Below are 22,357 nucleotides of genomic sequence, written 5' to 3' on the forward strand. Positions count from 1 at the left end.
TCTGAAATCCCGCGTGATCTGTCAAATACTAATGCATGAAAACCCTAACCTCAAAAAATAACCCTTTATAAGGTATTCCAATAAGAGGTTTCATTTTGATATTAAGAAAAACGTGCATTTTCAAAAGAAATAAATAGATTTTTATTTTATTGTAATGAAAAACAATATAACGGAAATGGCTGCATGATGTACGGTTGCAGCATCATCTATTTTTCATGAAATTCCCCATTGGTATTGTTTGCCATCAATAATTTCAAGAATTTCTTAAGGACTTCCATCGGTTGTTCAAGCATTGGAGCAAAAAGGTATTACTACCCTTTAGGAAGGAGGGAGGGGGTTTGAAAGGAGATGTCGGTGTACATTGGTTTTAATTCTTGAATACTACAATGACTGGGAAAGACAGAGTGGGGTAAGGCATTCCACATACGCGTAGTACGGCTAAAGAACGAATCTCTGACAGTACGATAAGATAGAAGGCATACTGATGAGCATCCCTAGAATATCGATTGAAGGGTTTAAGGGGCTATTTCTCTAGACCACAAACCGTTAAAATAACAAAAAAAAGGTGGGATTATGAACTCTACGACGACGATGGCTAAGCGATGTAAATTATCCAATGATGATATTATCATCAATCAGTTTAAATGCTATACGTTCAATACTGTCCAAGAATACTAAGAAAGTTGCAGGAGCACCAGCGTAGAGATGGAGGTTTTACTCAACTTTAGGACATATATAAGTCTTGTGGATAGCAGCCAGATCAGTAGGGAATAAAAGCTTCTTGCATTGCCTTGATAAGTGCAAGTGCCATCGATGGATGATAGCAAGAGGTGTATCTCGCTAAATTTTTTTTTTCGGAATTTAATGACCTAACCATATTTTGTTGTTGCACCTGCTCTGTACATGCCTTAGCTCAAAAACGCAAGAATTAACTAGTAGAATTCTTCTTTAACGATCTAAAAGATCTAAATCATATAGCATAATCAGCCTCTCACGTTTCGTAAAGGACTCAAACTGGTTCTATTGAGCTTAGGAAGAAGCCTTAAAATTCATGTGGTAACACAATGGGCCATTAAACTGGCCTAAGTGTGTCCATTTTCCAATATGTACACCCACTTAAACCTAACCTAACCTAACCTAACCTATCGTCAGCGAAACAATGTATTGGATTAAAAATTACTGAAAGGAGATCATTAATAAAAATGAGAAAGAATGTTGGAAACAAAACGGATCCCTGAGGCACACCATTGAACTATCCGAAAAATTATTACTAATCCAATATAGGAGGAATTCCTGAAAACCGAAATCACGCATTTTCGATAAGACAACCTGATGTTGAACCCTATAAAGTGCATTAATCTTTCTTTCTTCAAATGAAATGAAATGAAATGAACCATGAGATCACCAGCTTTCGATAATTAAGCTTTTCCATGACTTTGGAGAGAAGGGATATAAGTGCAACTGGTCGATAATTAAAGGGTGAGAATAATTCGCCTTTTTGGGGATAGGCTGGACAAATCCTGTTTTTCATCTACTCAGAACGAGACATGAGGAGTAGGATAGATGAAAAAGCTTACGCAGTGTTAAAGAACACTTCTTCAGCAAAATAGAGGGGGTACCATGCGGAACAGATGACTTATGTATTTTGAGATCTCTTACGACTCTTGCCACAGTAAAATAAATAAATAAGGTGGCGCAACAGTCCGTTGAGAACTAGTCACTTGCAACTCTCAACCATTCCTTTGTGAGAGTAATGTTATCAGGATTGGAGGGCACCTAAAGTTTTAAGTAGAGCCCGAACGGCTAATTTGAGAAACCATTTTTAATTACAAGAATCACTCTTAAAGGATTTGTCAATTCTTCGAAACCCGCAGTACCCGTGAAAAAAACTTCAGGTGGTCCAGGCAGAGACTGAACCAAAAACCTCCGGCTCCTACTCACAAACTATCACGCCACGGGGACGCACTTTTGTCACTGTACAAGTTGTGCAAGCCCTTAAGTTCAGAACGAAACAGATCTTAATTTCATCGATGAACATAAACAGATCTTACTTCATAAACATAAACATGCCTAAATGCAGCAATATAGCTGTCTCACTTTTGATAACACAGTTTGCACTCTTCATTTTAGAAATGTCGCCATTTTAGTTTTTATTTTCTGTTTTCTCCGTCTAATCTTAATTTAAATTTCATTATGAAACTGTACCTTTAATGAGCAAGTCGAGGAGTGCAAACTGCGGTAAATTTTCTTTGGACAAATAATTTGTAATTCAACTAAATGAACTCTGTTACTTTCAGAAATAAAATATTACATACATTTTATTCTTATTACGATAAGACTTTGTTTTAATTAATTTCGAGCTCATCACCTGAAAAAGGAAACAAGTGCCAAAAAGGATTGGTCCCATAGTATCTCTGACGCGCACAAGTACAAGCGGAGTTATTACACTAACTGGTAGTGTGAATTGGCGGAGAATTGCCTAGCAAAAATATTTTTTAACGTAGTTTATAGGCGTTGCAGGTCTTCCTGGCTTGCTTAAATTTGTCCGGCTTTTCCCAGTAGGGTTGGCTTTATAGCAATGGAAAATAACTTCTTTGACCCTAATATGCGTTTTCCTAGGGTTTGATGCTTTTAAACCTGTTCGCGATAAAAGTTCTCATTCCCAAAAGAATCAAACTTGTGAGTATATCAGCTCTGGTGTCAATAGGTTTTTAGAAATGGAGTACTTTTTACTTGTCAAAAGTCATAAGATGACAACTATCATGAGCCTATTCAAAATGAAACCCCATACTGAAAGACGAAATGGTTAAACAAGCTTGTTTAAATTTTATACGACATTAATTTTAAAAACGTATGCATTTATTTATAAGTTACCGGTGCTTTTTTTGTTTTAAGCTTTGCTAAAAGATCATTAAAGTTATGTTAAAAAAATGATAAACATTAAGTCGATGATATCATCGGAATCGCCAATATTGTTGTTAGTTTGTTTTATGTAAAAAAAACTTGTTTATACTTTCTTTTTTTTGTTTTAATTCGCAGCGTGGAGCTTTAAAGATCTAAGAACTTAAAAATTTGATACAGTTTGCTTAACTTCGTTTTAAACCAAAGTTTTTTTGTTTTGCAGAAGAAACAACTTCACGTTTGTTTTCGCGATATTTCTTATGGGTAAACTTATTCATATCGCCGCCATTTAATTTTGACAGATTAAGACAAATGTAATAAGTTAGAACTATATTTACTCTAAATTGCTTATTCTTTTCTGCACTTTATCAAGACTTAAGTATAATATTTTGTTGGAGTTAAGCTTCTTATAATTCGATACATACAGTGTTATCCAAAACGTTAGCAACTAAAATTACATCCATCCGTATGTCATTCAAAAATTAATAACTTAAACAAACCATGTTCATTTTTTTCCAAAATTGAATACATTATGTATTTACTTCTAAACAGACCACAAGAGAAAATAGTTTTCAAAGCTGTTCATTTAAATATGACATAAGTAGGACAGTTAATCCAATTTTTTGCTGTTCAACTGTTTATTGCTATCTCTCTTTTTCTTATTTATTAGTCCGTTAACTACAAAATTCATTGCTCATTTTAAAGGTGTTGGCAAGCGAGTGCAGTTGAATCTACATTATTAGGCGTTATCTATTTAGTTCAGGGGCGAGTTAATCAGTGTTTTTAGCTTCATTTTGTAAAATGGCAGGTAACAAACCCACTAACGAAAAAAAAGAATATAAAAGTGAAATGAGTCAAATTAAAATAACAAAAAAATATTCCATTCCGTTATTCCAAACGGTTCATCGAGGTGGCAGACCAAGAAAAATAACAAAACGACAGGATTCTGCAGTACTAAAATCAATTAAAAAAGACGTTTTTATATAAATAAGAACCCAACTCGACCTGAACTTAAGCGTGAGATCAATTCGGAGACGAGCAGTTGATGGTAAATCTTTAAAAGAAAAAAAATCATTTTATTTCCACCAAAAATAGGCTGCCGAGGTTAAGATTTCCTCATGGCCACATCAACTGGACCGTTAGAAAATGGAGAAATGGAAATGGCGATTCAAGGGTTCCGTCGTATTCACCGACCAGCCAAAGAGGCACTAAATTCAAGTTATACGAAAGCTACAGTAAAATACGAAGGAGGTAACGTTATGGTTTGGGGATGTTTTTCAGGGCATGGACTTGAGCCAGTTCACCAAAAGGATGGTACAAATGATTGTTTTATGTACTGTGACATTTTGCAAAATATAATGCTGACACACGCTGAGGATCAGTTGCCTCTGAAATGGATATTTCAGCAGGACGACGAACCGAAGCACACGTTCAAATCGGTTAAGAGGTAATTTCAAGATAAACTGATAGACGTGTTAGAATGGTCAGCACAGACCCCATGATCTCAACCCCATAGATAATCTATGGGAAATTGTACATCGATGAATTGTAAGGATTAATTGCAAAAATAAAAACGATCTATTTGATGAAATTATAATTTGGCTTAGGCGCTAGTTATAGCTATCATTGGTTTTCAACAAACATTGGAATTTTTTTGACAGGTCATTACAAATTTCTGTCATTGAACAATTTTTCCTAATTGAAAGCCACCGAAAAATGTTTACTGCCAGAAATCTGTCATTGGAATTGTGTGAAATTGGAACACAAATCAATGGAACGATTCGTTTCACTTTTAAACATAAAAGTATCAGCTGTTCGGAAAATAGAAAAATACATTTTTAGACAAAAATAAATGTGCACGTAAACTTTTTTTTCTCAAAAAAAATTCTTTGTGTGGTTTCCGAACGATCGGTATATAATTTTCATTTATAATCAAAGGGATACACCGCCAATGTCGATTCAAATATTTTACCGGATCGATTTCAATTATAGTTATTACTGGACTCTTAAGAAAGTATCCAAAACAGCATTATAACTAATCTAATTGACTCCATGCCTAAAACATGTGCTGATCTGATTCAAAACAAGGGCTTTACTACCAGTCCTCAACTAACTTCTCTCTGAGATGGTTGTAGATTGATCTCCAAAATTTCGAAGGTTTGTTCTAATTGCAATCTTGCTATAAAAAGATCTAAAAGTTCCGAATCAGTTGAATGCGGGTTTTTCTATCCGATGACATTCATAAATCATTAATCAATCGTAATTTATTCTGGAAATGCAATTCTTGTGTGAATATAAACCTCTCAACCTTTATCAATCATTTTCACGATCTTGCTGTGAGCGTTAGAGAGATTAAAAATGATCTAAGTGCTCTTAAATTATATTATTATAACCAATTATAATATTGCACCAAATACAAAAAATATTACACCTTCCCCCCTTAATATACCTGAAGAGTCTGAAATAGCTCAAAGTGTTACAAAATCATCTTCTTCAACATCCGAACATAATTCCATCATATCAGAACAACCTGGTGTATTTAAAAATACTACTTAATGGACCGAAGTTCAATCTAAAAAAAAATGTTTAACTCAACTCACACTAAAAAATAATTGGTACTGACTGTTCGGCTACACTCTGTGCTCTCGCTGACTAAAAGTGGATTCACTTATCAAAATTTATTAAGCCTGAAGATATAATGGATTCGTGTACATGGCCGTGCTTTTTTTCAAATAAATAAATTCGTGTCGCTGGAAAGCAGCAACAACAATAAGAATATACATCTGCATCTCTGAATATTTCAACGTCACAACACTTAAGGGTCTAGTTCAATTTGTTTGCATTGACCAAGTTCTCTCAAAACCAATTTTGGTTCCATCTGGTGTGCCTCAAGGTAGCCATCTTGGACCACTTCTTTTCCTAATTTTTATAAATGACTTCCCTAGTACTTTCCTTAATTCTAGTCTACTTCTTTTCGCCGATGACTTAAAGTTTTTTCGTTGCATAAAATCCATTGAAGACTGTCATCTCTTACAAGACGATATTTCGAAATTATCCCAATGGTGCACGAAAAACCACTTGTATTTAAATGTCGCTAAATGTCAATGTTTTTCTTTTTGCCGCAACTTTTCTAAAATCATATATGAATACAATATTGACAATCAAGTTCTAGAAAGAGTATAGGAGAAGAAAGATCTTGGTGTTATTTTTGACCCTAAACTTAACTTTTTAAGCACATTTCGGTTTAATCAAACCCAATAGCATAGACTTTAAAGACCCTTTTACTCTCAAATCGATTTTTACCTCATAGGTTAGGTTAGGTTAGGTTAGGTTATAGTGGCTGTCCAAGATGGAAACGGACACACTTAGGCCAGTTTAAAGGCCCATTGTGATACCACATGAATCTTGAGGCTCAATGGAACCAGCTTGAGTCCCTTACGAAACGTGTGAGGCCGATTATTCCGATATGATTTAGATCGTTAAAGAAGAATTCTCCTAGGTAATTCATGCTAGAGCAGGGCATGTGCAGAGAAGATGAAGAACCGTTTCTTCCTCGTCCATACAGCTTCTGCAAAAGTCATTTGAGAATACGCCTAGTCTCGTGGCGTGCTTTCCTATTAGACAGTGTCCGGTTATGACACCTATTATCGAGCTTATATGCTATTTGCTTAGAGAGAGCAAGCACCTTGAACGTTTTAAATCCAGTGTTGGCCAGATGTTTTTTGTGGCTTGACACGTGGTGATGTTGGTCCACCTGGTGCCTGCCCTCCTCGCAGCGTCTTGCATTAGCAGCAGTTTACAAGTAGCGATTGGTATGCCAGTACTTGCCAAACGTGGTAGGATGGGCTGTACTATACCGTTCCTGGCGAGTTCATCTGCCTTACAGTTACCTGGAATGTCTCTATGGCCCGGCACCTAGCAAAGGTGAATATTAAACTGTTGCGCCATCTCCATTAGAGATGATCGACAGTTATGGCCCGGCACCTAGCAAAGGTGAATATTAAACTGTTGCGCCATCTCCATTAGAGATGATCGACAGTTTATAGAGACAGAGTCCAGAGATTTGATAGCGGCCTGACTGTCGGAGAAAATACGGATATCAGATGTTGATATCACGTTTTCTTTGAGCCAAGACAAGACTTCCTTAATCGCCAAAAGTTCCGCCTGGACTGGAACACGCTACAATGATTGGGAAGGCGGAATGAGAGACTTAATTTCAGTCGTTCAGAATACCTCATTTAGTAACATTTCTTAAATTTTTCCAATTTGGTTGAATGAAATTAATTTGAGAGATATCAAGAACCGAACATCTATTTTTACCAAATTTGCGTACTATTTCTTGTAGATTTTGTTTTTTGTGAAAAACGGACTGCTGGATTTTTATAAAAAAAACTACTGAGCATCGAAAACAAAAAAAGTTTCAAGACAATATTTTTAATTTTTGAAAAGCTACCAAGTTTAAGTATCGTTTTTTTATTTTTTTATTTTTTTTCAATTACATTTTTTCAAAATTTTACTGAATGTTGACAACAATTTTTTTTAAAAGATAAAAGTAGTTTAAAGCCAATATCTCAAAGTTTTGAAAAGATATTTGAGTCGAAAATCAATTTTTACCAACTTTTATTAATTTTTTGTTTAGGTTTTTATTTTTGTAAGAAAAACTGTCAATTCGATTTTTCTCAAAATTTTACCAAATGTTAAAAGTTAAAATTAGTTGGAAGCCATAATCTCAAATTTTTAAAAAGATATTTAGATAGAAAACTTTTAGAAATGCTTTTTTTAGGTTTTTATTTTTTGTAAAACAAATGTCAATTAGATTTTGCTCCAAATGTTACTCAGTTTTGACAACAATAATTTAAAAAAAATAAAAATAGTTTGAAAACAATGCTTCAAAGTTATTTGAGTTAAAAATCAATTTTTACAAACTTTAAATTTTGTTTTTTTTTAGGTTTTTATTTTTTATAAAAAAAAAAAAACAATCAATTTTTTTCTCATTGCACAAAATTGTTTTGAAAACAAAATCATTTTTTATTCGTAAAACTTTCGAGGTGACAAATTTTTAACTTCCCATAGGAAGTTATTGTAATGGGTCTGATTTGTCAAATTGAAAATTTCGACATTTCTCGACGTTTCAAGGTCCCTAGAGTCGAAATAAAAGATTTTTTGAAAGATGTCTGTGCGTGCATGTGTACATACGTTCGTACGTCCCTACGTTCGCGATGTTTTTTCGTCCTCCATAGCTCAAGAACCAGAAGAGATATCCATTTCAAATAAATTTAGTTATACAGATAATAAGGCAGAAAGATGCAGAAAGGGCTCTCAAGACAATTGCGTGGGTGTTTTTTTTACCATAGCAGTTTGAAAAAAAAAAATTTGGTTAACCCTAAATAAAAATTTGTCACCTCCAAAATTTTAAGACTAAAATATGATTTCATCTCCAAAACAATTTTGTGCAACGAAGAATAATGTTTTTGACATCTGATAAAATTATGAGAAAATCGAATTGACAGTTTTTTTTTATAAAAAATAAAAATCAGAAAAAACATTACTCAAAATTGGTAAAAATTGAATATCGATTCAAATATCTTTTCAAAAACTTGAAATTTGGGCTTCAATCTTATTTGATCTTATAAGAAATATTGTTTTTAACATTCAGCAAAATTTTGAGAAAAATCGAATAGACAGTTTTTTTTACAAAAAATAAAAACCTAAAAAAAATTATTAAAAGTTGGTAAAAATTGATTTTCGACTCAAATATCTTTTCAAAACTTTGAGATATTAGCTTTAATTTACTTTTATCTTTCAAAAAATATTGTTGTCAGCATTCAGTAATATTTTGAAAAAAATCGAATTGACAGTTTTTTACAAAAAATTAAAAGCCGAAAAAAAAATTAACAAAAGTTGGTAAAAAATTATTTTCAACTCAAATATCTTTTCAAAAATTTGAGATAATAACTTCTTACTAATTTTTACTTAAAAAAAATATTGTTTTTAAAATTAGAACAAATTTTGAGAAAAATCGAATTGACAGTTTTTTTTACAAAAAATTAAAAACCTAAAAAAATTTTAACAAAAGTTGGTAAAATTGATTTTCGGCTCAAATATCTTTTCTAAAATTTGAGATGATGGCTTCCAACTAATTTAAACTTATATGAAATATTGTTTTCAACATTCAGAACAATTTTTAGAACAATCAAATTGACAGTTAAAAAAAAAATAAAAACATAAAAAAAATGTCTAAAACTAGGCAAAAATTTACTTTCGCCTCAAATAGCTTTTCAAAAATTAAAAATATTGGCTTTAAACTTATTTTATTTACAGAAAATAATGTTTTTGATATTTAGTAATTTTTATATAAAAATCCAACAGTCCCTTTTTTCATAAAAAATAAAATCTACAAAAAATAGTACGCAAATTTGGTAAAAATTGATACGAGTACATATAGACAAACTTTAAATCGACGGACGAGATGGGAAGTTATCAGTGTGGGTCGCTCCCACCCTCTTTTTTTAGTTTTTTTTTTTCGATTCATAAAAAATTGTTAATTAGATTTTTGTCCAAAAATGTACTTGTTTGGAATCACGTTACAATATATTATATAAAATTTAATTCAAGTCTCTAGCGTCATTAGTTCTTGAGATATTTAGGACTAAGCAACATTTTCGCCTTTTTTTAAACTGCTATGTTAAAAAGTCCACTGAGAACCCTTTCTGCATCTTTATTATTTGTATAACACAGTTTATTTGAAGTCGATAACACGCACGCAGACATCTTTCTAAAAATCATTTATTTCGACTCTAGGGACCTTTAAACGTCGAGAAATGTCAAAATTTTCAATTTGACAAATCGGACCCATTACAAAAACTTTCTATGGGAAGTTAATAACTTCATTTTAAAGTCCATTAGAAAATGTAAATATTTATTAAAATTTTAAAAAACAAAAATATACACAAATTGAATTCTAAATTTGTGTTTTTAAGTATTTATTTATTAAGGAAATTAAAGTTGCTTTTATTTTGGCCAACACTGTTTATTCAACAATACCATATGAAAATTTCTATAAAATGAAGAAATGACATAATTAGAACCTTGTCTTAGACACAAACGCGTTATCGCATAATAATTTAAAAACAAATATCATAATTCCATCCATAACCAGTCTTTCGTGATAAACCACACACCTTTTGTTTGCAAATTATATAATAATCTTAGTAAAAAAGAAACATCAATATTTATAAGCACCAAAGTGATAAAAATTAGTATTTTCCCAAAAATTAATTTAAAAAAAAATGCATTAAGATTTTTAAAAAAATAACGTATTCAAATTCAAAATTTACCTGTTTCTGTATAGCGCTGCATTTTTTTTTGAATAAAGTCTAAACAACGTCTGTATATTTTCAAAAACACCAAAAACATCAAAAATAACACATGATTTAAAATGTTAGATCCTTTTGCTAGCTTATAAGTCAAACTCAAAACATTTAAAAGGAATTAATTTACCAACACACATATTATTTTGGTTTTCACGTTTTCTTTCACTTGACCTTTTAGAAGTTGAAACGACGACGAGGCGACGAAAAAAGCCAAAATAAAACCCAAACCACACGAAAGGCGTAAGCTCAACTAAAAAATTTGTCACAGAGCCGCCAAAATCACATTTCAAAAGGGATTCAAAATATAAAAACAAAAGTCCAAAAAAAAAACACATAACCCGATCACAAGTTTAAAGCTTCAAGTTTGAATAACCACTCAAATTAATTTTGAGTGAAACTGCAATAACATGTGCATAAAGCCTCACTATAATCAAAAGGTCTGTTGTAGTACTCCTATACTACTCGTAGGTAGATCGAATCGAATTGAATCGAATCAAAACTGAGAATACAAAGAAAACCAAACCCTCTTAGGCCGCGCAAAAATACAAAATACTAAAATCCAACCGCCAAAACCGAAGACGAAGCAGAACTTATTTAAAACATTAAAAAGCATTGAAAAAGACAGCAACAAAAAAGCAAAGTAAAAATAACATAAATATAATACAACCCGCTCAACACACGTTTTTCGTGAGTTTATGCTTTGTGTTGTGTTTTGTGTATCTGAAAGATACTCTAAAATATCCGTAGGCGCAACTCAGCTGCGCTTTAAGCCAGACTTAAGACTTCAGACAGAGTTAAGACAGTCTCGTTGACGGTCGCATAGGTTCGAGATCTTCGAGCTTCCCCTAAAATACTCTTCTCTCAGAGTGTTACAAAGCCACACGCGAGTTCGTATCTTAGTACACAAAAAATAAATAAAGATACAAATTAATAAATAAATTTCAAGTGTGGATTTATTTTTCTTTTCTTTGCGATTTTTTATTTTGTTCATCTAATTTGCATAGAAATAAAATTTCTATAGTGTGTGCATCTGATTTGCTCAGATTCAAGCTCTCGTTAGGTTTTATCCGTCCGCGGACAATCTGTGTTACTTTAAATCCCATATCTCAATTAAGTTCATAATTCAGATGCAAAAATATTTATTGAAAGTGATAAAAATCAATTAAAATTAAAAAAAAATAAAACAAGTGGAAAATTTATTGCAGTGTAAATTCATTACTGTGGGAAATATTCAAATTCAATCTATCTATTTTTCAAAAAAGGTAATATAAGACTTGTTATACTTATTTAAATATAAAATGTATCTTTTTTTTTTGAAGGAAAATATCTCTTTATTATTTTTCGATTTTAAAAACATTTCAATTCGATGAAGGTGAAAGTGAGTGGTGGATGAAAGAAAAACTATTGACGCCAAGATAATTTTTCCATCATCTCTTGCTTCAATAGATACAAAGATACATACGAGTATATATTGGATATCTATTCAAACGATGAGTTATTTTTGTATCTTTCACCATATAAAAAGAGATCTATCTTATATATCTATAACAAATCGCATCCATACCGGTTAGATAGGTTTTTTTCCAAAATACATTAAAACAAAATAAATCCTCACATCATCAGAAATGCACAAAGAGTGATCTTATTAAAACATTAAAAAAAAAAACAACAAATAAAAATACTTAAATGAATCTTAATGTTTTTTTTTCTGTGCCGAGATTTGATGATGTTTGTTTTAGTTTAGTTTTTGCCATTTTAAAGCTGAACTCACGTTTTAGATGAATTAAATTCAAGAACAATATCTTTGTTTGGGCGAGTTTAAGTGGGTAATGGGATTCTTACAACTCTCAGTAGGCATTTTGAGCTAGATATTTTTTTTTCGTTGAACTTGAGATTTACAACGAAAGAAAGAATCAATTAAATTAAATGTTGAATTGGCGCACTTAATTATGGATTTTATGTCAGCCTTAAGCTTTCAAAATAAATCATCCTGAATCAATTTAAATGTGTTTTATGACTTTTCAAAAGAAAAAAAGAAAAGTTTAATAATAGTTTAATTGTTTTGGCATCAATTTGCTATTAACAGAAAGATTAAAGTGGTTTAAAGCATTTTATAAAGGTCAAGAGAAAGAGAAATACTTTTTTCGCTAGTTGCTCCTAGAACAATTATTTCAGCCAAATTCTAGTTGTGTCTGGTCCTGCAATAGGGCTTTGATGTGGGAATTCCAGTTTTTGAAGCTTGCTGTATTTCAATTATAATTTTTTTATTCGGAAACTACATTTTTATATTTTCGAAGAATAACTGGGATAAAGTTATTGTTCAATCATACAGTCGAAAAATTTGTTAAAATTTAATAAAATAAAAAAGTACGTATACGCCTAAGTGCATCTTACTGATGTTCTATTAACTGCCCATAGGACCTTTGACATTTGTCGATGTTTCAAAGTCCTTAGAATCTAAATCAAAGATTTTTAAAGAGAGACGATTTTTGTGGCCCATATCTCAAGAACCTTTAGAGCCAATATTTCTAATTTTTGAAAAGCTATTTGAGTCGGAAGTAAATTTTTACCAAGTTTAATACATTTTTTTAGGTTTTTATTTTTTGTAAAAAAAACTGTCAATTCGATTTTTCTCAAAATTTTATCGAATGTTGAAAACAATATTTATTGTGAGAAAAAATTAGTTGGAAGCCAATATTTCAATTTTTGAAACGATATTTGAGTCGAAAATCAATTTTTACCAACTTTTATACATTTTTTTTTTAGGTTTTTATTTTTTTGTAAAAAAAACTTTTAATTCGATTTTTCTCAAAATTTGTCCTAATGTTGAAAACAATATTTATTATAAGTAAAAATTAGTTAGAAGCTATTATCTCAAATTTTTAAAAAGATATTTGAGTCGAAAATCATTTTTTTACCAACTTTTGTTAATTTTTTTTTCGGTTTTTTATTTTTTGTAAGAAAACTGTCAATTGGATTTTTTCAAAATTTTACTGAATGTTGACAACAATATTTTTTGAAAAAAAAAAATAAATTAAAGCCAATATCTCAAAGTTTTGAAAAGATATTTGAGTCGAAAATCAATTTTTACCAACTTTTATTCATTTTTTCTTTAGTTTTTATTTTTTGTAAGAAACTGTCAACTCGATTTTTCTCAAAATTTGTCCTAATGTTAAAAACAACATTTCTTACAAGCAAAATTAGTTAGAAGGTATTATCTTAAATTTTTGAAAAGATATTTGAGTCAAAAATCATTTTTTACCAACTTTAGTTAATTTTTTTTTCGGTTTTTATTTTTTTGTAAAAAAAACTGTCAATTCGATTTTTCTCAAAATTTTATCTAATGTTCAAAAAAATATTTCTTATGAGAAAAAATTAGTTGGAAGCCAATATTTCAATTTTTGAAACGATATTTGAGTCGAAAATCAATTTTTACCAACTTTTATACATTTTTTTTTTAGGTTTTCATTTTTTGTAAGAAAACTGTCAATTCGATTTTTCTCAAAGTTTGTCCTAATGTTGAAAACAATATTTCTCATAAGTAAAAGTTAGTTAGAAGCTATTATCTCAAATTTTTAAAAAGATATTTGAGTCGAAAATCATTTTTTTACCAACTTTTGTTAATTTTTTTTTCGGTTTTTAATTTTTTGTAAAAAAAACTGTCAATTCGATTATTTTCAAAATTTTACTGAATGTTGACAACAATATTTTTTGAAAAATAAAAGTAAATTAAAGCCAATATCTCAAAGTTTTGAAAAGATATTTGAGTCGAAAATCAATTTTTACCAACTTTTATTAATTTTTTCTTTAGGTTTTGATTTTTTGTAAAAAAAACTGTCGATCCGATTTGGCTCAACATTTGGCAGATTGATGAAAACAATATTTCTTATATGATAAAATAAGATTTAAGCTCAAATTTCAAGTTTTTGAAAAGATATTTGAATCGATATTCAATTTTTACCAACTTTGAGTAATGTTTTTTTTTAGATTTTTATTTCAATTTGTCAATTTGATTTTTCTCAAAATTTTATCAGATGTCAAAAACATTATTTTAGTCGTAAAATTTTGGAGGTGACAATTTTTTTTTCAGTTGTTTTGATTTATAAAAAAACTGTTAAATGGATTTTTTTTCAAAAAATATACTTCTTTGATATCAGGTTACAATATATTATATAAAATTTAATTCAAGTCTCTACCATTTATGGTTCGTAAAATATTTAGGGTTAACCAAAATTTTCACCTTTTTTCAAACTGATATGGTAAAAAAACCACCCACACAATTTTCTTGAGAGCCCTTTCTGCATCTTTCTGTCTTATTATCTGTATAATAAAATTTATTAGAAGTCGATATCTCTTCTAGTTCTTGAGCTATGGAGGACGAAAAAACGTAGCGAACGTACGGACGTACGAACGTACGTACACACGCACTCACAGTCATCTTTCTAAAAATCTTTTATTTCGACTCTAGGGACCTTGAAACGTCGAGAAATGTCAAAATTTTCAATTTGACAAATCGAACCCATTCCCATAACTTCCTATGGGAAGTTATGAATAATGAAACTAAAAAAACATTACCAAAAATTGGTAAAAATTAATTTTCGACTCAAACATCTTTTCAAAAATTAAAGATGTATGCTTCACTTTTGTCGATATCGTTTTAATTTGTTTCAAACTCAAAACGAAGTGAATTTCCTTCTTCAACGTGTTTGATTATTACAAAAAAATTGTCACCTCGAAAATTTTACGACTGAAATTTGATTTCATCTCCAAAACAATTTTGTGCAACAAAAAATGATGTTTTTGTAATCTGATTGAATTTTGAAAGAAATCTAATTGACAGTTTTTTTATACAAAATATGGTTGGGCGAAGGTGTCCTGTCTATTAAATCAAACGCTATTGGGTTGGATAAAATGCATCCATAGTTCTTGAAACTTTTTTTGCCAGTTCTTTTGCCGTATTTTACCCGCTTATTAAATTCAATCATATCAACAAATGAATTTCCTGTTCCAAAAACCTCAAGAGGAGACGAGTTTAGACCAATCTTAATAATACCTTTTCTCTCGAAGGTGTTCGAAAAAATTATTCAAAAGCAAATTAGGACTTTTCTTGATCACGAAAATATATTAACATCAAAACAATCTGGATTCCGTAAGAAAAATAGCTGAATTCATGCCTTAATAAGTGTTTCAGAGGACATAAGAAAATTTATCGATAAGGGTTAAGTTACTTTTTTGATACTTTAAGACTTTTCGAAAGCATTCGACATGGAGAATCATTCAACACTTTGTCAAAAGCTTTCAGTATTTTATAACTTCTCTTCTGATGCAATCAAGTTGATTTTTTCTTATTAGACTGGAAGAACACAAGCTGTTAAACTTAAAAAAGTAATCTCCAATTTTCTATTAAAACAAAGCGGTGTCCCCCAAGGGTCCATACTAGGACCTCTGTTGTTCTCCCTATACATTAATGAGCTTCCATTTACTTTTAAGCATTTCTCCATTAGGCTATACGCTGATGATACTCAGTTATATCTTAGTTGTCCGTTGGGATTAATTGAGCACTTTGCTACTTGTGTAAATGAAGATTTTTCAGAAATTCAACGTTGGTCACACCAAAATACCAAAAATAGCTTAGTGCTCAATCCTAAAAAATCTAAATGCTTAGTGTTGTCAAGGAATAATAAAGACGTATTTTACTTTCCATACATGGCTCCCCCATCAAATATGTGCATTCAGCGAAAAAATTAGGAGTTGTATTCAACCAAACGCTGACTTGGAAAAAACACGTTTCATATATTCTTGGTAAAACATACGGTGTCCTCCACACACTTTGTCTACACAGTATTACACCCCTTTAAAAATACGTGCATTACTTGTGAAAACACTTATAATACCCTTGGTCATTTACGGTTGTGAACTATTCTGCAAACTTGACTATGAAAGTAAACGAAAGCTCACTGTTGCTTTCAATAGTGCTATACGATATGTTCATGGACTACGACGATTTGACAGAATTTCACAACACGCACACAACTTTTTTCGGATGTCATTTGAAAACCTGCTCAATTTTTGGACCTTAATTTTGTTATCGGATATTCTTCTAACACAACAACCTGTCGATCTTTTCAGAGAAATACCTTTTTTCCGTTCAACTAGATCCAGCCTATTAGTGAACCTTGTTTCAGTTGTCTTACTTCTGAACGCCAGTTTTTTGTCAACGCAACACGTCTTTAGAATACACTTCCACGGGAAATTAGAAGTATAGATAGTACAGTACAGTATTTAAACAAAAACTTAAACTTCATTTTAGGAATATATAAAAATAGTTAATATTAAATATTTGGTATTTTTCAAAATGATTTGTAAACTTGCCATTTTGTAGCTTTTGTAAAATTTATAATGATTCACTAAAAATAAGATATTATATCTTACTGTGTTAGCAACTCATAAATAAACAAAATAAAAAAAAAAAAAAACAAAAAAAAACCTAAAAAAACATTACTCAAAGTTGGTAAAAATTGAATTTCGACTCAAATGTCTTTTCAAAAACTTGAGATCATGGTTTTAAACTTATTTTTTTATAGGAAATATTATTTTCAACATTCGGAAAAATTTTGAGAAAAATCGAATTGACAGTTTTTTACAAAAAATAAAAACCTAAACGAAAAAATTAATAAAAGTTGGTAAAAATTGATTTTCGACTCAAATATCTTTTCAAAACTTTGAGATATTGGCTTGAAACTAATTTCATCTTATAAAAAATATTGGCGCAAACTTTTAAACAACCTATTTTTAAGGCCCTAGCACGATACTAGTTAACAATTTACTATATACATGCATAGTAATCTACTAACTTTTCACTAATTTTAAACACTTTTTATTGTTTTGCTAACTAGTATCATGCTAAAACCATTTTATTAAAAAAAACATGAACACATCTAAATAAAGACAGATTGTGGAACAAACAAAACAAACATACCTTAATATTTTTGCAAATGTCAAAGTGACAACATTGAATTTATATTTTCTGTTTTCATTAATTTTGTTTTCATAACTCGCCGTGATTTATTTGCTTTAAAGTTTAAATTCGTTGCAACTATTTTAGATATTAAAACCGAATAATATTAAAAGTGTATTCTACCAGGTAAAAGAATTATTGTTTAGTGAAAAAGTTGAAATGAAATGTGCATTAAATTATTGAATATCTGCGATAGATCTATTCGCCGTAAAGCATCTTCAATACCCAGAAGCAGCTACAATGCTACAACTGTTGGCTTCGGTGTGAAAAATGACATACAGATTTAGTACGATACTAAAAAGATAAAGTAGCCATTTGGTGATTTTAACTTTAGTAAAATGTTAAGAAGATAGTACGATACTAAACTCGTTTAAAATTATCAAAATCCTTTTTTTAACCTAGTATCACACTAAAAATTATTTAACATCGTACTGAATCGTCTAAAATTTTGCGCCATTGTTTTTAACATTTGGTAAAATTAAAAAAAAACTAATTGACAGTTTTGATTGACAAAAAAACAATGCTTTAGCTTTTAAAAAATTAAAAATATTGTCTTCAAACTTTTTTCATTTCACAGAAAATATTGTTTTCGATATTCAATAGTTACATATTTTTTTATAAAAATCAGTCAGTCTGTTTTTTTTTTTCATAAAAAAATAAAATCTATAAGAAATAGTACGCAAATTTGGTAAAAATTGACGTTTGGTTCTTAATATCTCTCAAACTAATTTCATTTATCCAATCTGTAAAAATTTAAGAAATGCTACCTAAATTAGTAAAAATTTGTTTTCTACTATTTCTTTATATAAAAAATATTGTTGGCAATTTTAAAATGTTTAAGAATAATTCAACTAACAACTTTCTTAACCCAACCCTACAAAATTTTAACCAAGACAAATCGACAGACGGGATGGGAAGTTATCAGTTTAGGTCGCATCCCAGCCTCTTTTTTATAAAATGTATTTGATTCGTAAGCAGTTGCAACTTCTACTTTCTATTTGAGGAAAGGGTCAAAGCATTTAAAACAATTTTTCAACAGACCAAATGTCTTCTCTATACCAAAAACAACGATCTTTAAAAAAAACTTTCAAGAAATATTCAGACTGAAATTTCGGCCTACAAGCTACTGAGGACTAAATGTGAGAAAGTGTGCGTGAAATGATGCAAAAACCATATACATTCTCTCATTTAGTCTTCAGGCCCATCAAAATGATTCAATTTAGTATTCAGGCCCGTCTAAATGCTTCATTTTGAATGTTTCATGGCCTTCGTTCAAAAACGAAACAATCCTAACCAACAGAATCTGAAGTGCTGACGTGGTCTTAAATTGAAAGATTTTTAAAGCTTAATGGAGTCTTCGGTTTTTTTTGTACAGACAATTTTACGAGAAGCATACTTGTGAAGTTCCATTGCCCACTTTAGCTAGTTCATATTCCTCAATTACATTTTAGTATTTTCATCATTTAAGCAGTTTGATAATTGCAAGACCAAATTTTATTTCTGTTTGTTACAGAAATATTCCTTAAAATAGGGTTAGAATTTTGTTTGTGGTTAGATTTTGGAATACAAAATTTGAGGGAACCATGTTTTAGAAATGAGTTTCTTTGTATAAAGCATCTTTAAGGAATAGAAATAGGCAATAAGGTTACACACAATACCAATTAAATAAGTGCAATAAATAAATTTAAGTAACTTTTTTTATTTCAGTATGGGTAAACCGAACACCCAATAGAAAAAAAAATTGGTGAACGCGCCAAAATGCATACTTCTTTACGAAATAATGTTATCTTCTATGCTTAAGCATAAAATTACGAATTTTGTAGCATATGAACATTTCATTAACGAAAATGTATTAGAATTCAATAAATTGCTCTCGCACCCTTAACTTGATGATTCTTCGAACGCATCCTTGATACAATAATCCAGGGTTAATTATGAAATTTAAATAATTTCATAGTGATTACTGTAAATTAGTTAATTAATTATAATAAACTGATGTTGAACTTGGTTTTTTCAAGACAAAAATGGACATTGGTTCGCTTTTTCATAGAAAAAATCTGAAAAAAAAACTTATTTACCTCCACATTTTGTTTTTGCTTTGCAAAGTGCCGCTTGTTAGTATTCACATCTATATTCATGGACTAATTGTCAAAATTACAAATACAACAATGTAATCAAACATGTTTTGGACAGTGAAACGTACGAAAGATTCCCATCTTGCTAAACGGAGTATTTTTGATTCAGAAATTATACTTCGATATTTGGGCACTGCTCATCTCAAGGAACCGTAAATTTGCAGGAAATATGCATCAACACAGTGCAAATAAGAAAATACACATTTATTTTTACTAAAAAGCACCAACAAAAACATTAACATAAGAAACTATGCAAATTATGACAGTAAACAAAATGGTTTATTGACTGATTTGATAAACGTCAAATACTAAAATTTCACTTGAAGTGATTTCGAAAATTATTCAAAGTTATGAAATCGAACGATTGGGAGAATCCTGAATACAATAATGAATGAGTGTCAATTTCGGTTTTCATTTCACTCGGAAATCTTGCTGATTCAAAACTATTTTAATCCGTGCTAAATTTTATTGTTACAATTAGATAATGTTTTAAGAAAAATAAACTTTCAAAAAATCCTGCCCAAATTTAAAAAATAAAAATTGTTTTTTACTAAATGTGTCGGAAACAAAACAGATGTTGAAATCAATCGTATTTTATCATAAGGAATATATTTTTGCTAACTTTTAGTTTCCAACGTTCATTGGTTGGTTTTATAGTCGTTTTTCTTTTTTAGTTCAGAGCTGAGCTCTGAGCAGAGTCTGAGCGAGTAGAGTAGAGTAGAGTTCTGAACAGAGTATGTTCTGTGATTTAATTATAAAACAGCTTGAGCACTAAACTGTCATGATTTTAAATGTCGGAAGGCGTTCAAACTTTTCTTTAATCAAACTAATTAATAAAACAGTCATAGAGTTGGTCCATTTGACTCCTGAAATAAATTTGATTCATAAAAATGCTATATGCAATTATTTTTTTCTAAATTATCTTTCGTTCTACACTAAAGCGACTAGCCGCTTCCGCTATTTTTATTGTTTTGACGATAGTTTTTTTAATTTCCGGCTTTCAAATATCAAATTGTTTTTTTTTCAGCAAAAACACTCTATATAAAGATATAAATCCGCGGTAGACATCTTGGTTTGCCTACAAGCTAAGCCGGAAATCAGCCTCATAAACTTTTTCATAGTATGCGTGTAATTTCTCCTCTAATTTATTAAATTTCCCCAAAAACCTCAGTAAATGTGCCTATGTATGCGTGAAAACACGTCAATTTTTCTCGTTGAATTCGTCCACATTACAAATACAACAATGTAAACAAATGGGTTTTGGAGGGTGATACGTACGAAGGATTTATATCTTTACTAGAGCGTTTTTGGTTTTCAGCATTTTACTCCGTTTACTCTGTTATTTTATTCTGAGCTCACAGAGCGTGCTCTGAACATGTTCAGAACTAAAAAAGAAACACGAGTTCGAAGCTCTGAACGATTACAGCTCAAAAAGAAACACAATTATTTTTTTGACAGTTCGTGCTGTGCTTTGAACTAAAAAAGAAAAACGCCATATGTCGCTTTCCGAAGTTCACCTACAATTTTACTCTATAGTTCTATTAAAGTGCACCGGAGTTAAATTGTACATTTCTGGAATTTAAACAGATCTAATAATAGTTTAAAATCGGTGGTCTTTTTCCAATAAATTATATTTATTTAACTTTTACTGGTTAGTTACTTTAAGGTACTTTTTGTTTGAGTGCTTAAAATTAAGAAGGTTTTATACAGAGATGTAATAATTTTTAATAGTTTTTAATATTTCATTTAAAAAAGAAAAAATGAATACAAAAATTACTACTTCAGAAGTTGGAAATTACGTGTTTGCTTTGTTCAAAAAACAATCAAAAACTAGCACTTACGGCAACGCTGAAGTCGAGTTTGTTTAATGACAAAACAAAAGAAGTCATCCTTAAATCAATAGGAAGTTTATTTTAAAATAATTATTTAATTTTTTGCTCACTAATGACTTTCTGTTACCAACAAGTTTATCTTGCAGTTTTTCTTCAAAATAAGCTATCAACTATATAAACATACTCTTTTATAAGAAAATGATGATATTTTATTTAAATTTATGAAATTGAAAGACTTTTGGCATAGAACTGTTCGTTTCATTCATTTCAGCACATTAAAAGAAAAGAAACCTGAAAACATTGTGTCAATTATTTTTGTTTATTAGTTTTAGACACATCGAAACATTATTGTTTTTATTCATTCATTGGGTTTTGTATACACTTCTGAAGGTCAACCATTATTTCACTTCAAACGATTTTTATTTCTATTTGTCATAAATTGATACGAAATACAACTAAGCATCAGAATTCCGAAAAAAAAACAACTCCGCAAACAATTAGTTACTTGTCATGTTTTCATACGTTTTATTACATAAATGGAGAAGCTTATTGTTCAAAAATCCATGGAAAAAAAATTGAAGAATTTTTAGTGCAAATACAAAATTTTATTGAACAATTGATTGGATCAGTTTTGTTTATGTTTTTGTTACATTTTGATTTATCAAATTAAACAAGGAACGAAGAACAAATGAAAAATAATAGCTCTACGATTACTTTGTATTTTACTCTTATTACAAAGAAATTTTTAAAATATAATAAAACAAAGCGATGACTAACTTAAACATCCCACAAAAACAAAAATCACGAAACAATTCAAGAATTTTATTATTTCATTTTTTACAATTTATTTTTGAAACAATGCCAAATTTATAAAAACAATTCTTGTCATATTTATCTGTTTCCGGGAAAGAATCTTTGTTTTGATGTTTTTATTTAATAAGAAAATCGTTGCCCTTTTAAATATTTCCTTCTTTGTTATTATAATCTCAACAAAACGCCTTAAAAGAACTTCAGTAAAATTAGACAAAATGTAGAACAATACTTTAAGCCAGCTGTCAAAATTGACATGTTTCTCATGCATATCTATGAAGTATTTTT

At 30.1% G+C, this 22,357-nt stretch overlaps 2 protein-coding genes across 5 annotated transcripts in view; one reads left to right on the forward strand and one right to left on the reverse strand.

Moving 5' to 3' along the window:
- Positions 1 to 22,357, reverse strand: part of LOC129948873 (6-phosphofructo-2-kinase/fructose-2,6-bisphosphatase-like) — a 210,986-nt gene that overhangs the window by 48,747 nt on the left and 139,882 nt on the right. The window lies entirely within an intron of this gene.
- The window catches only part of LOC129948874 (alpha-N-acetylgalactosaminidase), a 107,907-nt gene that overhangs the window by 16,967 nt on the left and 68,583 nt on the right, over positions 1 to 22,357 (forward strand). Inside the window, exon 1 of one of the 2 annotated variants that reach the window (XM_056060010.1) lies at positions 11,054 to 11,536. The exons of the other annotated variant lie outside the window; for it this stretch is intronic. The gene's annotated coding sequence lies outside the window, so the exon portion shown is untranslated. Of the gene's footprint in view, positions 1 to 11,053; positions 11,537 to 22,357 lie in introns of those variants that run through there. 2 annotated transcript variants of the gene reach the window in all.

Source organism: Eupeodes corollae, chromosome 3 (genome assembly GCF_945859685.1).
Source record: "Eupeodes corollae chromosome 3, idEupCoro1.1, whole genome shotgun sequence".
In the NCBI taxonomy this organism is placed as follows: domain Eukaryota; kingdom Metazoa; phylum Arthropoda; class Insecta; order Diptera; family Syrphidae; genus Eupeodes; species Eupeodes corollae.